This window comes from Papio anubis, chromosome 5 (genome assembly GCF_008728515.1).
Source record: "Papio anubis isolate 15944 chromosome 5, Panubis1.0, whole genome shotgun sequence".
Taxonomy (NCBI): domain Eukaryota; kingdom Metazoa; phylum Chordata; class Mammalia; order Primates; family Cercopithecidae; genus Papio; species Papio anubis.
This window is the reverse complement of record NC_044980.1, coordinates 70497013-70510918: the sequence shown is the minus strand read 5'-3', so window position 1 is coordinate 70510918 and position 13906 is coordinate 70497013. Positions and strand designations below refer to the sequence as shown.

The following is a 13906-nucleotide window of genomic DNA, read 5'->3' as shown; positions in this document are numbered from 1 at the left end:
TTTTTGATGTTTGACTACCAACAGCTTTCAGGCTCCACCCCTCCCCATTTCCCTCTTGCCCAGCGTCTGGCAAAGCTGATTCCCCTCCCTTGGTGCCAAAGAAAAGTTCAAATCATCCCTCATACCAGCCCCATCACTGACCACATTAAAAATCAAAGACCCTTGTCCCTCCCTCCCTCAAGCCATTTAGAACTGACTTGGGTGCCTGTCCTGTTCTGACCAGAAAGCCTCATCGTGTGTAATAAACTTTTAAAATACCTTCTTGTTGTATATGTGGTATCAACAATCTTGATATCTGAACCAGTTTTGGATGGGGGCATTGAGCTCACCTTTCATGGGGCAACCACAAAAATAAGACCCAGAATATACAACCACAAAAATGAGACCCAATTTCACCTTTTCCCCGACGTGAATAACCAGCTATCTTAGTGATATTAAATTTAAAACTCCACGAACAATACAAAAATTAGCTGGGTGTGGTGGCGCGTGCCTGTAATTCCAGCTACTCGGGAGCTACAAATAGGAGAATTGCTTGAACCAAGGAGGCAGAGGTTGCCGCAAGCCGAGATCACGCCACTGCACTCCGGCCCGCGTAATAGAGCGAGACTCCACCTCAAAACAAACAAAAAGTCAGTCGGGTGCAGCGGCTCACGTGTGTAATCCCAGCACTTTGGGAGGCCAAGGCGGGTGGATCACTTGAGGTCAGGAGTTCTAGACCAGCCTGGCCAACATGGTGAAACCCCATCTCTACTAAAAATACAAAAATTAGCTGGGCGTAGTGGCACGGGCCTGTAATCCCAGCTATTTCGGCAGGCTGAGGCAGGAGAATTGCTTGAACCCGGAAGGCGGAGGTTGCAGCGAGTCGAGATCGCACCACTGCACTCCAGCCTGGCGACAGAGAGAGACTCCATCTCAAAATGGAAAAAAAAAAAAAAAAAAAAAAGAGTCCATCTTTTCCCCATCACCTTTGTTAAAAATCAGACCTGTTTCTGGGTTCTAGGTTCTCTATTTTCTCCTGTTGGTTATTTTTGCTATTTCTGTGCAAATGCCACTATCTTAATTGCTCCAGCTTTATAAAACACCTGTTATCTGGTAAGGCAAGTCTCTTCCTTCTGTTTTTCTTCTTTAGTAGTGTTTAGTTCTTGGCCCTTTTCTTTCCATATGAATTTTAGAATCAGATTATTAGTTTCCACAAAGAAACCTTGTTAGGATTTTGATTGAAATAGCATTGAATCTTTACATCTTTATGAATTTGTCTTCCAATCCACGATTACAAGATTTATACTCCATTTATTTAGTCTTTTTATCTCTTTCAAAAAAATTTTATAATTTCTTCATAAGGATCTTACCCATTGTTTGTTAGATTCATTTCTAGGCACTTTATATTTTTGGATGCTGTTGTAATTAATGTCTTTTTTAAAGATAATTACAGCTAGGCAGGATGACTCATGCCTGTAATTCCAGCACTTTGGGAGGCTGAGGCAGGAGGATCTTTTGAGCTCAGGAGTTCAGGACCAGCCTAGACAGCATAGTGAGACCTTGCCTCTGCTAAAAACCAAAACAATTAGCTGGGTGTGGTGGTGTGCACCTGTAGTCCCAGCTTCTTGGGAGACTGAGGTGGGAGGCTCACTTGAGCCAAGGAAGTTGAGGCTACAGTGAGCCATGATCGTACCACTGCCCTTCAGCCTGTGTGACAAAGTGAGACCCTGTCTTAATAAATAAATTAATTAAATAAATAAAAGATAATTGTAGATTAATATGCAGTTTAAGATACAACGCAGAAAGATCCTTTGTATACTTTGCCCAGTTTCCTCCAATGGTAATCTTTTTCAAAATAATAGCATAATATTACAACCAGAAAATTAATACAATTCACTGATTTTATTTAGATTTTTCCAATTTGAATTGTACGAATGTGTGTGTTAAGTTCTATACACTTGTATTTTTTTTTTTTTTGAAACAGGGTCTTGTTCTGGCAACCACTAATTGGTCCTCCATTTCTAAAATTTGGCACTCCCCAAATTTTATTTGCATGGAATAATGTAGCGTGTACCTTTTTGGGATTATAAAGTTACATACTATATTATTGTACTCAACAGAATTCCCTAGAGACATCCAAGTCATATGTATCAACAGACATTTATTTTTATTGCTTAGTAGAATTCCGTGCTGTGCATATACCACAATTTCTTTAACCATTCATCTGTTGACGTCCAGTTTTTAACAATAACAAATAAAGCTGCTATAACCCTTAATATTAGGGTTTTTATGTTAAAATAACTTTCATTCCTGTGGCATAAATGTCCAGGAGTGCAATTATTGGGCTGTATGGTAGTTGCAAGTTTAACATTTTAAACAACTGTTAAACTCTTTTCCAGAGTGGCTTACCATTTTACATTCCCACCAGTTATGTATGAGTGAGCCAGTTTCTCTGCATCCTTGCCAGCATTTGGTGGTGTTATTTTTTAAAATCTTAGTCATGTTGATATGTGTGTGGGGGTATCTCATTGTAGTTTTAATTTAAAGTTCCCTAATGGCTTATGATATTGAATACCTTTTCATGTGCTTATTTTTATCCTCTTTGGTAAAATGTCTGTTTATATATTTTGTTCATTTAATAGATTATTTTTTACTGTTGAGTTCTGAGAGTTCTTTACATATTCTAGAATTTAAAATATGTAAGTTCTTTGCTAGATATTTGGTGCTATGATTTGAAAGATGGCATTCCCTCCAAAATTCATGTGTTGAAACTTAATCCCCATTATGATGGTATTAAGCGGTGGGGTCTTTTTGGGAAGTGATTAAGTCAGGGGGACTCTCCTCTCATGAATGAATTAGTGCCTAGCTGGAGGGAACTAGCTTAGGCCCTTTTTGCCCTTTCCATCCCTTCAGCTATTTGAGGACATAGCATTTGTCCCCTCAGGAGGATGCAGCAACAGGGCTCCATCTTGGTTGAAAGTGGAGATGGGCGCCTCACCAGATACCAGACGCTGGTGATTAGATCCTGGAATTCCCATCCTCCAGAACTGTGAAAAATAAATGTCTGTTCTTTATAAATTACCCAGTTTGAGGTATTTTGTTATAGCAGTACAAAAGGACTAAGGCATATGACTTGCAAATATTTTCTCCTGGTGTGTAGTTTTCCTTTTCATCCTCTTTATGTAGCTTTCACAGAACAAACATTTCTAATTTCAGTGAGGTCTAATTCATCAGTTTTTCTTTTTTATGGATCATGCTGCTGTTGGTGTCAAGTCTGACAACTACTGGCTCAGCCCCAGAACCTGACAACTTTCTGTTATGTGTTTTGCTGAAAGTCTTATAGGTTTATATTTTACATTTAAGTCTGTGATCCAATTTGAGCTCATTTTTAAAATATAAAGCATGCAATTTAGGTCTAGGGCTTTTTTTTTTTTTTTACCCCCATATGGATATGCAATTGTTCCAGCATCATTTGTTGAAAATGGTTTTGCGCCTTTAAATTTCCTTTAAATTGGTTTTGCGCCTTTGTCAAAAGTCAGTGTAGCAGACTGTGTGAATCTATTTCTGAGTCTCCTGCGCTGCTCCGTTGATTCATGTGTCTACCCCTCTGCCCACACCACACTCTCTTGATTACAGTAATTACAGAGCCAGGTTTCATATGGGTAGAGTAGTTTCTCCCATTTCTTTGTCTTTCTTCTTTGTCAAGATTGCTTTAGCTATTCAGTGCCTGTGCCTTTTCATATATATTTTAGCATAAGCTTGCCTAGGTCTATGAAAAAACTATTGCTAAGATTTTGATAGGAATTACACTAAACTATAGACAAATTTGGGAAGAATTGACAGCTTTACTAAAGTGAATCTTCAGTTCATGAACATGATATATCTCTTCATTTGTTTAAGTCTTCTTTGACTTTCACAAAATCAGCATTTTGTAATTTGTAGCATATAGATCTAGTGCATGTTAAGTAAATGCATAAGTATTTCATTTTCCTTGGAGTGATTGTAAATTGCCCTGTGTTTTTAATGTCAGCTTCTGCATGTTCACTGTTACTATAATTGATTTTTATGTGTCTTTATATTTATTTGAATTACTAACATATTTAGATTTATTTTGACAATTTTATTTAGTGGTTTGTATTTGCCCTACCTTTTCTATGGTCTTTCTTGTCCTCCCCTGCATCAATTGCATTTTTTTTTCTCATTCAATTTTTTTCCCTGCTAGTTAGGAGATTTTATTTTATTATATTTTTTGAGACAGAGTCTTGCTCCGTTGCCCAGGCTGGAGTGCAGTGGCGTGATCTCAGCTCACTGCAACCTCCGCCTCCCCAGTTCAAGCAATTCTCGTGCCTCCAGCCTCCCAAGTAGCTGGAATTACAGGCTCATGCCACCACGCCCAGCTAACTTTTGTATTTTTAGTAGAGAAAGGGTTTCACCATGTTGGCCAGGCTGGTCTCAAACTCCTGACCTCAGGTGATTCACCCACCTCGGCCTCACAAAGTGCTGGGACTACAGGCGTGAGCCACCACGCCTGGCCTTCATTTTTTTATTTTTTGAGGCAGAGTCTTACTCTGTCACCCAGGCTGGAGTGCAGTGGTGCGATCTCAGCTCGCTTCAGCCTCTGCCTCCTGGGTTCAAGCGATTCTCATGCCTCAGCCTCCCAAGTAACTGGGATTACAGGTGAGCGCCACCACGCCACGCTAATTCTTGTGTTTTTAGTAGCGACAGGGTTTCGCCATGTTGGCTGGCTGGCCTCAAACTCCTGACCTCAGGTATCTTCCTGCCTCAGCCTCCCAAAGTACTGGGATTACAGGCATGAGCCACCACATCCAGCTAGTAAGGAAATTTTCTGCTATATTATTTTCAGTTTGTTAATCATTCTAAAATTAACTTTTGAATATCATTTATCAAAATCTAACATTAATTAATATGTTTGCCCCCTTCTTAAACATATAAAATCTTTAGGACATTTTATTTTATTTTATTCTTTCTGAAATTTTATTTTATAATTTCAGATTTTATTCTCAATTCACAGGGTACTGTGCAGAATTGTTATGTGAGTACATAGTATGATGCTGAGGCTTGGGGTGCCAATAATCCTGTCACCCAGGTAGTGAGCATAGTACTCAACAGGAAACTTTTCAGCCCTTGCTCCGCTCTCTCTCTTCTTCCTCTGGGAGGCCCCAGTGTCTATTGTTCCTGTTTTTATGTCATGTGTACCCAGTGCTTAGCTCCCACTTATAAATGAGAACCTGTAGTGTTTGGTTTTCTTTTCCTACATTAATTCGCTTAGGATAATGGCCTCCAACTACATCAATGTTTCTGCAAAGCACATGACTTTATTCTTTTTTATGGCTGCATAGTATTCCATGGTATACATGTACTACATTTTCTTTATTCAATCCAACACTGATGGGCATCTAGATTGATTCCATGTCTTTGCTATTGTGAATAGTGCTGTGATGAACGTATGAGTACATGTGTCTTTTTGGTAGAATGATTTATTTGTCTTTGGTTATATAATCCAATAATGGGATTTCTGGGTCAAATGGCAGTTCTGTTTTCAGTTTTATGTGAAATCTCCAAACTGCTTTCCACAGTGACTAAACTAATTTACATTCCCACCAACTGTGTATAAGCATTCTCTTTTCTCCACAGCCTTGCCAGCATCTGTTAATTTTTGACTTTTTAATAATAGCCATTTTGACTAGTGTCAGATGGTATCTCATAATGGATTTGATTTGCATTTCTCTGTTGAACATTTTCCCATATGTTTGTTGGCCACTTTTTTATCTTCTCTTGGGAAGTGTCTGTTCACGTCTTTTGCCTATCTTTTAAAGGTAATGTTTGTTTTTTTGCTGGTTGAATTGTTTAAGTTACTTATAAATTCTGGATATTAGACCTTTGTTGGATGAATAGTTTGCAAATATTTTCTCCCATTTTGTAGGTTGTCTGTTAAATCTGTTGATCATTTCTTTTGCTGTGCAGAAACTATTTAGTTTAAGTAGATCACACCTGTCAATTTTTGTTCCTGCTGCAATTACTTTTGAGAATTTAGTCACAAATTCTTTCCCAAGGCCGATGTCCAGAATGGTATTTCTTAGATTTTCTTTGAGGAGTCTTGTAATTAGAGGTCTTAGATTTAAGTCTTTAATCCACCTTGGGGTAATTTTTGGATGTGGTGAAATGTCGAGGTCCTTTTGTTTCCTTCTGGTTATGGATAGCTAGCTGTCTCAGCATCATTTGTTGAATAGAGTCCTTTATCCATTGTTATTTTTGTCAACTTTTTTGAATATCAGATGGTTGCAGGTGTGCAGCTTTTTTTTCTGGGTTTTCTATTCTGTTTCATTGGTCTATGTGTCTGTTTTTGTACCAGTACCATGCTGTTTGGTTACTGTAGCCTTATTAGAATAATTTGAAGTTGGGTAATGTGATGCCTCCTGCTTCGCTCTTTTTGCTTAGGATTGCTATGGCTATTTAATTTCAGAAGTTTTTTCTAATTCTGTGAAAAATGACATTGGTAGCTTGACAGGAATAGTGTTGAATTTGTAGATTGCTTTGGGCTATGTCCATTTTAATAATATTGATTCTTCCAATCCATGAACATAGAATGTTTTTTCATTTGTTTATGTCATCTATGATTTCTTTTAGCAGCATTTTGTAGTTCTCCTCATACAGATCTTTCACCTCCTTAACTGGATGTGTACCTAGGTTTTTTTTTTTTCTTTTTTTTGAGACGGAGTCTCAGCCTTGCCCAGGCTGGAGTGCAGTGGCACGATCTGGCTCACTACAAGCTCCGCCTCCTGGGTTCACGCCATTCTCCTGCCTCAGCTCCCCAGTAGCTGAGGGATCACAGGCTACCGCCACCACTCTTCCAGCTAATTTTTTTTGTATTTTTTAGTAGAGGTGCAGGCTTCACTGTGTTAGTCAGGATGGTCTCGATCTCCGGACCTCATGATCTGCCCGCCTCGGCCTCCCAAAGTGCTGGGATTACAGGCGTGAGCCACTGCGCCCGGCCCCTAGGTTTGTTTGTGGTGTTTGTTTTTTTTTTTTGGAGGGGCTATTGTAAAATGGAATTACATTCTTGATTTGGCTCTCAGCTTGAATGCTATTGTTGTATAGAAATACTATTGATTTTTGTACATTGATTTTGTATCCTGAAACTTTACAGAGGTCATTTATCAGTTTTAGGAGCCTTTTGGTAGAGTCTTTAGGGTTTTCTAGGTATACAATCATATCATCAGTGAAGAAAGATAATTTGACTTATTCTTTTTATTTTTTTTTTTAATTTCCATTGGTTATTGGAGAACAGGTAATGTTTGTTACATGAGTAAGTTCCTTAGTGGTGATTTGTGAGATTTTGGTACACCGATCACCCGAGCAGTATACACCGCACTCTATTTGTAGTCTTTTATCCCTCACCTCCTTTCCCCTCTTTCCCCGAGTCCCCAAAGTCCATTGTGTCATTCTTATGCCTTTGCATCCTCATAGCTTAGCTCCTGCTATAAGCGAGAACATACGATGTTTGTTTTTCCCTTCCTGAGTTACTTCACTTAGAATAATAGCCTCCAATCTCATCCAGGTCACTGCAAATGCCATTAATTCATTCCTTTTTATGGCTTAGTAGTATTCCATCATATATATACATATACCACAGTTGTTGTTTTTTTAATCCACTCATTGATTGATGGGCATTTTGGTTGGTTCCACGATTTTGCAATTGTGAATTGTGCTGCTATAAACATGCGTGTGCAAGTATGTTTCCCATATAATGACTTCTTTTCCTCTGGATAGATACCCAGTAGCGGAATTGCTGGATCAAATGGTAGTTCTACTTTTAGTTCTTTAAGGAATTTCCACACTGTTTTCCATAGTGGTTGTACTAGTTTACATTCCCACCAGCAGCACAGAAATGTTCCCTGTTCACTACATCCACACCAACATCTACTATTTTTTGTTTTTTTTATTATGGCCATTCTCACAGGAGTAAGATGGTATCACATTGTGGTTTTGATTTGCATCTCCCTGATCATTAGTGATGTCAAGCATTTTTTCACATGTTTGTTGGCCATTTGTGTATCTTCTTTTGAGGATTGTCTATTCATGTCCTTAGCTCACTTTTTGATGAGATTGTTTTTTCTTATTGATTTGTTGAATTCATTGTAGATTCTGGATATTAGTCCTTTGTCAGATGTATAGATAGTGAAGATTTCTTCCCACTCTGTGGGTTATCTATTTACTCTGCCGACTGTTCCTTTTGCTGTGCAAAAGTGCTTTAGTTTAATTAAGTCCCAGCTATTTGTCTTTGTTTTTATTGTATTTGCTTTTGGGTTCTCGTCATGAAATCCTTGGCTAAGCCAATGTCTAGAAGAGTTTTTCCAATGTTATCTTCTAGAATTTTTATAGTTTCAGGTCTTAGATTTAAGTTCTTAATACATCTTGAGTTGATTTTTATATAAGGTGAGATATGAGGATCCAGTTTCATTCTCCTACATGTAGCTAATCAATTATCCCAGCATCATTTGTTGAAAAGGGTGTCCTTTCCCCACTTTATGTTTTTGTTTGCTTTGTTGAAGATCAGTTGGCTGTAAGTATTTGGGTTTATTTCTGGGTTCTCTATTCTGTTTCATTGGTCTATGTGCCTATTTTTATACCAGTACCATGCTGTTTTGGTGACTATGGCCTTATAGTATAGTTTGAAATCAGGTAATGTGATGCCTCCAGGTTTGTTCTTTTTGCTTAGCCTTGCTTTGGCTATGAGGGCGCTCTTTTGGTTCTATATGAATTTTAGAATTGTTTTTTCTAATTCTGTGAGGAATGATGGTGGTATTTTTATGGGAATTGCACTGAATTTGTAGATTGCTTTTGGCAGTATGGTCATTTTCATAATATTGATTCTACCCATCCATGAGCATGTAATGTGTTTCCATTTGTTTGTGGCATCTATGATTTCTTTCAGCAGTGTTTTGTAGTTTTCCTTGTAAAGATCTTTCACCTCCCTGATTAGGTATATTCCTAAATGGTTTTTTTTTTTTTCTTTCTTTCAGCTATTGTAAAAGGGGTTGAGTTCTTGATTTGATTCTCAGCTTGGTCACCATCGGTGTACAGAAGAGCTACTGATTTGTATACAGTAATTTGTATCTAGAAACTTTGCTGAATTCTTTTATCAGTTCTAGGAGCTTTCTGGAGGAGTCTTTAGGGTTTTCTACATAAATGGTCATATCATCAGCAAACAGCGATAGCTTGACTTCCTCTTTACTGATTTGGATGCCCTTTATTTTTTTCTCTTGTCTGGGTGCTCTGGCTAGGACTTCCAGTACTATGATGAAGAAGAGTAGTGAGAGTGGGCTTCCCTGTCTTGTTCCAGTTCTCAGAGGGAATGCTTTCAACTTTTCCCCATTCAGTATTATGTTGGCTGTGGGTCTGTCATAGATGACTTTTATTATATTGAGGTATGACCCTTGTATACCGATTTTGCTGAGAGTTTTAATCATAAAGAGATGCTGATTTTGTTGAATACCTTTTCCTGCATCTATTGAGATGATCATGTGATTTTTGATTTTAATTCTGTTTATGTGGTGTATCACATTTATTGACCTGTGTATGTTAAACCATCCCTGCATCATTGGTATGAAACCCACTTGATCATGGTGGATTATCTTTTTGATATGTTGTTGGATTCGGTTAGCTAGTATTTTAGCATCTATGTGCATCAGGGCTATTGGTCTCTAGTTTTCACTTTTGGTTATGTCCATTCCTGGTTTTGGTATTAGGGTGATACTGGCTTCATAGAATGATTTAGGGAGGGATCCCTCTTTCTCTATCTTGTGGAATAGTGTCAATATGATTGGTATCAAATCTTCTTTGAACGTCTAGTAGAATTTTGCTGTGAATCCGTCTGGTCCTGGACTTTTTTTTGTTGGTAATTTTTAAATTACCATTTCAATCTCACTGCTTGTTATTGGTCTGTTCAGTGTATCTAATTCTTCCCGATTTAAATTAAGCTAAGAGGGTTGAATCTTTCCAAGAATTTATCCATCTTTTCTAGGTTTTCTAGTTTATGTGTGTAAAGGTGTTCATAGTAGCCTTGAGTCATCTTTTGCATTTCTGTGGTGTCACTTGTAATATCTCCCATTTCATTTCTTACTGAGCTTATTTGGATTTTCTTTCTTCTTTTCTTGGTTAATCTTGCTAATGGTCTGTCAATTTTATTTATCATCTCAAAGAACCAGCTTTGTGTTTGATTTATCTTTTTTTTTTTTTTCAGGCTTCATTCACTTTATTTTTCTTGTATAAAAACCCTATGTTGTAGCCATAGCTGGAGCTTGGGTCCTCTGCACGGAAACTCTAGCGTGGGTCTTGACGAGGTGGTCAGTGAATTCCTTATAGGGAGACTTGGTGAATACAGTCTCCTTCTAGAGGTCAGGGGTCAAGTAGCTTTAGGTCTGAGATGGCATCAAAGGTGGCCTTGCCTAAGTTGCCCAGGGTGGCAATGCAGTCCCTGGCTGAGGTGTAGTAGTCATCAATACCAGGCATCATCAGCAACTTCTTGCGCACAGGGGCTGAGATGATGCCAGTGCCCCTGGGCACAGGGATAAAGTCACCAGCACAGAGCTGCAGCGGCCTGTCACCTTGCAAGGGATGGCATGGGGCTTTCCAATCTTGTTCCCCCAGTAGCCTATGTGCACAGGGACAATGGAGTGCTTGGCCAGGATCATGGCCCCAAGGATGGCAGTGACCACCTTCTTGGAGCACTTAATACCCAGACCGTCGTGGTCATTGTAGTCCCCGATGGCAACAAACGCTTTGAACCTGGTGCTGTGGCCAGCATGGGTCTGCTTCTGCACTGGTATAACCTTCAAAACCTCATCCTTGAGAGAGGCCCCCAGGAAAAAGTCAATGATCTCAGACTCCTTGATGGGCAGGGAGAAGACATAGCTCTCCAGGGATTTCATCTTCATGTCCTTGACCAGACGGCTTGGTGACGGGCATCCACTCTTTGTCCTCACCTTGCCTCCGCAAGCTCCGTGGCTGCGACCCTGGCCCTGGATGCTACTGCCAAAGCCTCCCAGGAAGCCACCGCGGTTCCCTATCCCAGGGCCCCTGGCGCCTCCAGCCCCGCCTGCCCCTGCATTGCATCGGCGTCATGCGCCATTTGGTGTTTTCTCAAAGAAGCTGATTTATCTTTTGTATTTTTTTTTTAAATTCATTTAGTTCTGTTTTGATCTTGGTTATTTCCTTTCTTCTGCTGGGTTTGGGTTTGATTTGTTCTTGTTTCTCTAGTTCCTTGAGGTGTGACCTTAGATTGTCTGTTTGTGCTCTTTCAGACTTTTTGATGTAGGCATTTAGGGCTATGAACTTTCCTCTTAGCACTGCCTTTGCTGTGTCCCAGAGGTTTTGATAGGTTGTGTCACTATTGTCGTTCAGTTTGAAGAACTCTTTAATTTCCATTTTGATTTCATTTTTCACCCAGTGATCATTCAGGAGCAGGTTATTTAATTTCCATGGATTTGCATGGTTTTGAAGGTTCTTTTTGGAGTTGATTTCCAGTTTTATTCCACTGTGGTCTGAGAGATTGCTTGTTACAATTTTGATTTTCTTAAATCTATCCAATTTCGATTTTCTAAATCATATTTGTGGCCTATCACATGGTCTATCCTGGAGAAAGTTCCATGCACTGTTGAATAGAATGTATATTCTGCAGTTGTTGGATGGAAAGTTCTGTATATATCTGTCAAGTCAATTTGTTCCAAGGTATAGTTTAAATCCATTGTTTCTTTGTTGACTTTCTGTCTTGATGACCTGTCTAGTGCTGTCAGTGGAGTATCAAAGTCTCCCACTATTATTGTGTTGCTGTCTATCTCATTTCTTAGGTCTATTAGTAATTATTTTATAAGTTTGGGAGCTCCAGTGTTAGGTGCATATATATTTAGAATTGTGATATTTTCCTGTTGGACAAGCCTTTTGTTGTTATATAATGTCTCTCTGTCTTTTTTAACTGCTGTTGCTTTAAAGTTTGTTACGTCTGATATAAGAACAGCTACCCCTATTTGCTTTCATTGTCCCTTTGCCTGAAATGTCTTTTTATACTCCTTTAACTTAAGTTTGTGTGAGTCCTTTTGTGTTAGGTGAGTCTCTTGAAGTCAGCAGATGGTTGGTGACTTCTTATCCATTTTGTCATTCTGTATCTTTTAAGTGGAGCATTTAGGCCATTTACATACAATGTTAGTATTGAGATGTGAGGTACCATTCCATTCATTGTGCTATTCCTTGCCTGTATACCTTGATTTTTTGTTTTTGTTTTTTAAATTGTAGTTTTGTTTCATAGGTCCTATGAGATTTATGCTTTAAAGAAGTTCTGTTTTGATGTGTTTCCAGGATTTGTTTTAAGATTTAGAGCTCCTTTTAGCAGTTCTTGTAGTGGTGGCCTGGTAGTGGCAAATTCTCTCAGCATTTGTCTGAAAAAGACTATCTTTCCTTCACTTACAAAGTTTAATTTCACTGGGTACAAAATTCTTGGCTGTTGTTTTGTTTGAGGAGGCTGAAGATAGAGCTCCAGTCCTGTTTAGCTTTTGGGGTTTCTGCTGAGAAATGTGCTGTTAATCTGATATGTTTTTCTGTATGGGTTACCTGGTGCTTTTGTCTCACAGCTCTTAAGATTTTTTTCTTCATCTTAACTTTAGATAATCTGATGTCAATGTGCCTAGGTGATGATCTTTTTGTGATCAATTTCCCAAGTGTTCTTTGTACTTCTTGTATTTGGATGTCTAGGTCTCTAGCAAAGCAAGGAAAGCTTTCCTCAATTATTCTCCCAAATATGTTTTCCAAACTTTTAGAATTCTCTTCTTCCTCAGGAACACCGATAATTCTTCGGTACGGTCATTTAACATAATCCCAGACTTCTTGGAGGCATTTTCTTATTCATTTTTCTTTGTCTTTGTTGGATTGGGTTAATTCAAAGAACTTCTCTTCAAGCTTTGAGTTTCCTTCTTTCACTTGTTCAATTCTATTGCTGAGACTTTCCAGAGCATTTTGCAATTCTCTAAGTGTGTCCATTGTTTCCTGAAGTTTTGATTTTTTTTAATTTATGCTATCTATTTCCTTGAATATTTCTTCCTTCACTTGTATCATTTTTCGGATTTCCTTACATTGGACTTTGCCTTTTTCTGGTGCCTCCCTGATTAGCTTAGTAACTAACCTCCTAAATTCTTTTCCGGTTAAATCAGGGATTTCTTCTTAGCTGAATGGATCCATTGCTAGTGAGCTAGTGTGATTTTTTAGAGGTGTTAAAGAACCTTGTTTTGTCATATTACCAGAGTTGGTTTTCTAGTTCCTTCTCATTTGGGTAGGCTCTGTCAGAGGGAAGGTCTAGGGCTGAACACTGTTACTCAGATTCTTTTGTCCCATGGGGTGTTCCCTTGATGTAGTACTCTCCCCCTTTTCCTAAGGATGTGGCTTCCTGAGAGCTGAGATGTAGTGATTGTTATCTCTCTTCTGGATCTAGCCACCCAGCAAGTCTACCAGGCTTTGGGCTGGTAGTGGGGGTTGTCTGCACAGAGTACTGTGATGTGAACTGTCTGTGGGTCTCTCAGCCATGAATATCAGCACAGTATTTGGGGTGTCTCCTGAGTCCTGCAAAAGCAATCCACTTCCTTCAGGGGTCTGTGGGTCCTCTCAGGTTTCCTGATTCATTCCTGCAGTCATTCTGGAGCAAAAATTCATGATGTGAGATTCACATGCTGCTCTTTCCATCCGAGTTGGAGCTGAAATCTAGTCCTGCCTCCCATCTGCCAATGACTTCTTTTTTCCATTTAGATGTCTTTTATTTATTTCTCTTGTCTGATTGTTCTGGCTAGGACTTCCAGTACTATGTTGAATCTTAGAACATTTTAATTCTAATGATACCACTCCTGGCTTACATACTCTGTCT

At 38.9% G+C, this 13906-nt stretch overlaps 1 pseudogene; it reads right to left on the bottom strand.

Moving 5' to 3' along the window:
* Positions 1 to 10194: 10194 nt before the first annotated feature.
* On the bottom strand, positions 10195 to 11120 carry LOC101017839 (annotated as a pseudogene).
* Positions 11121 to 13906: the final 2786 nt, after the last annotated feature.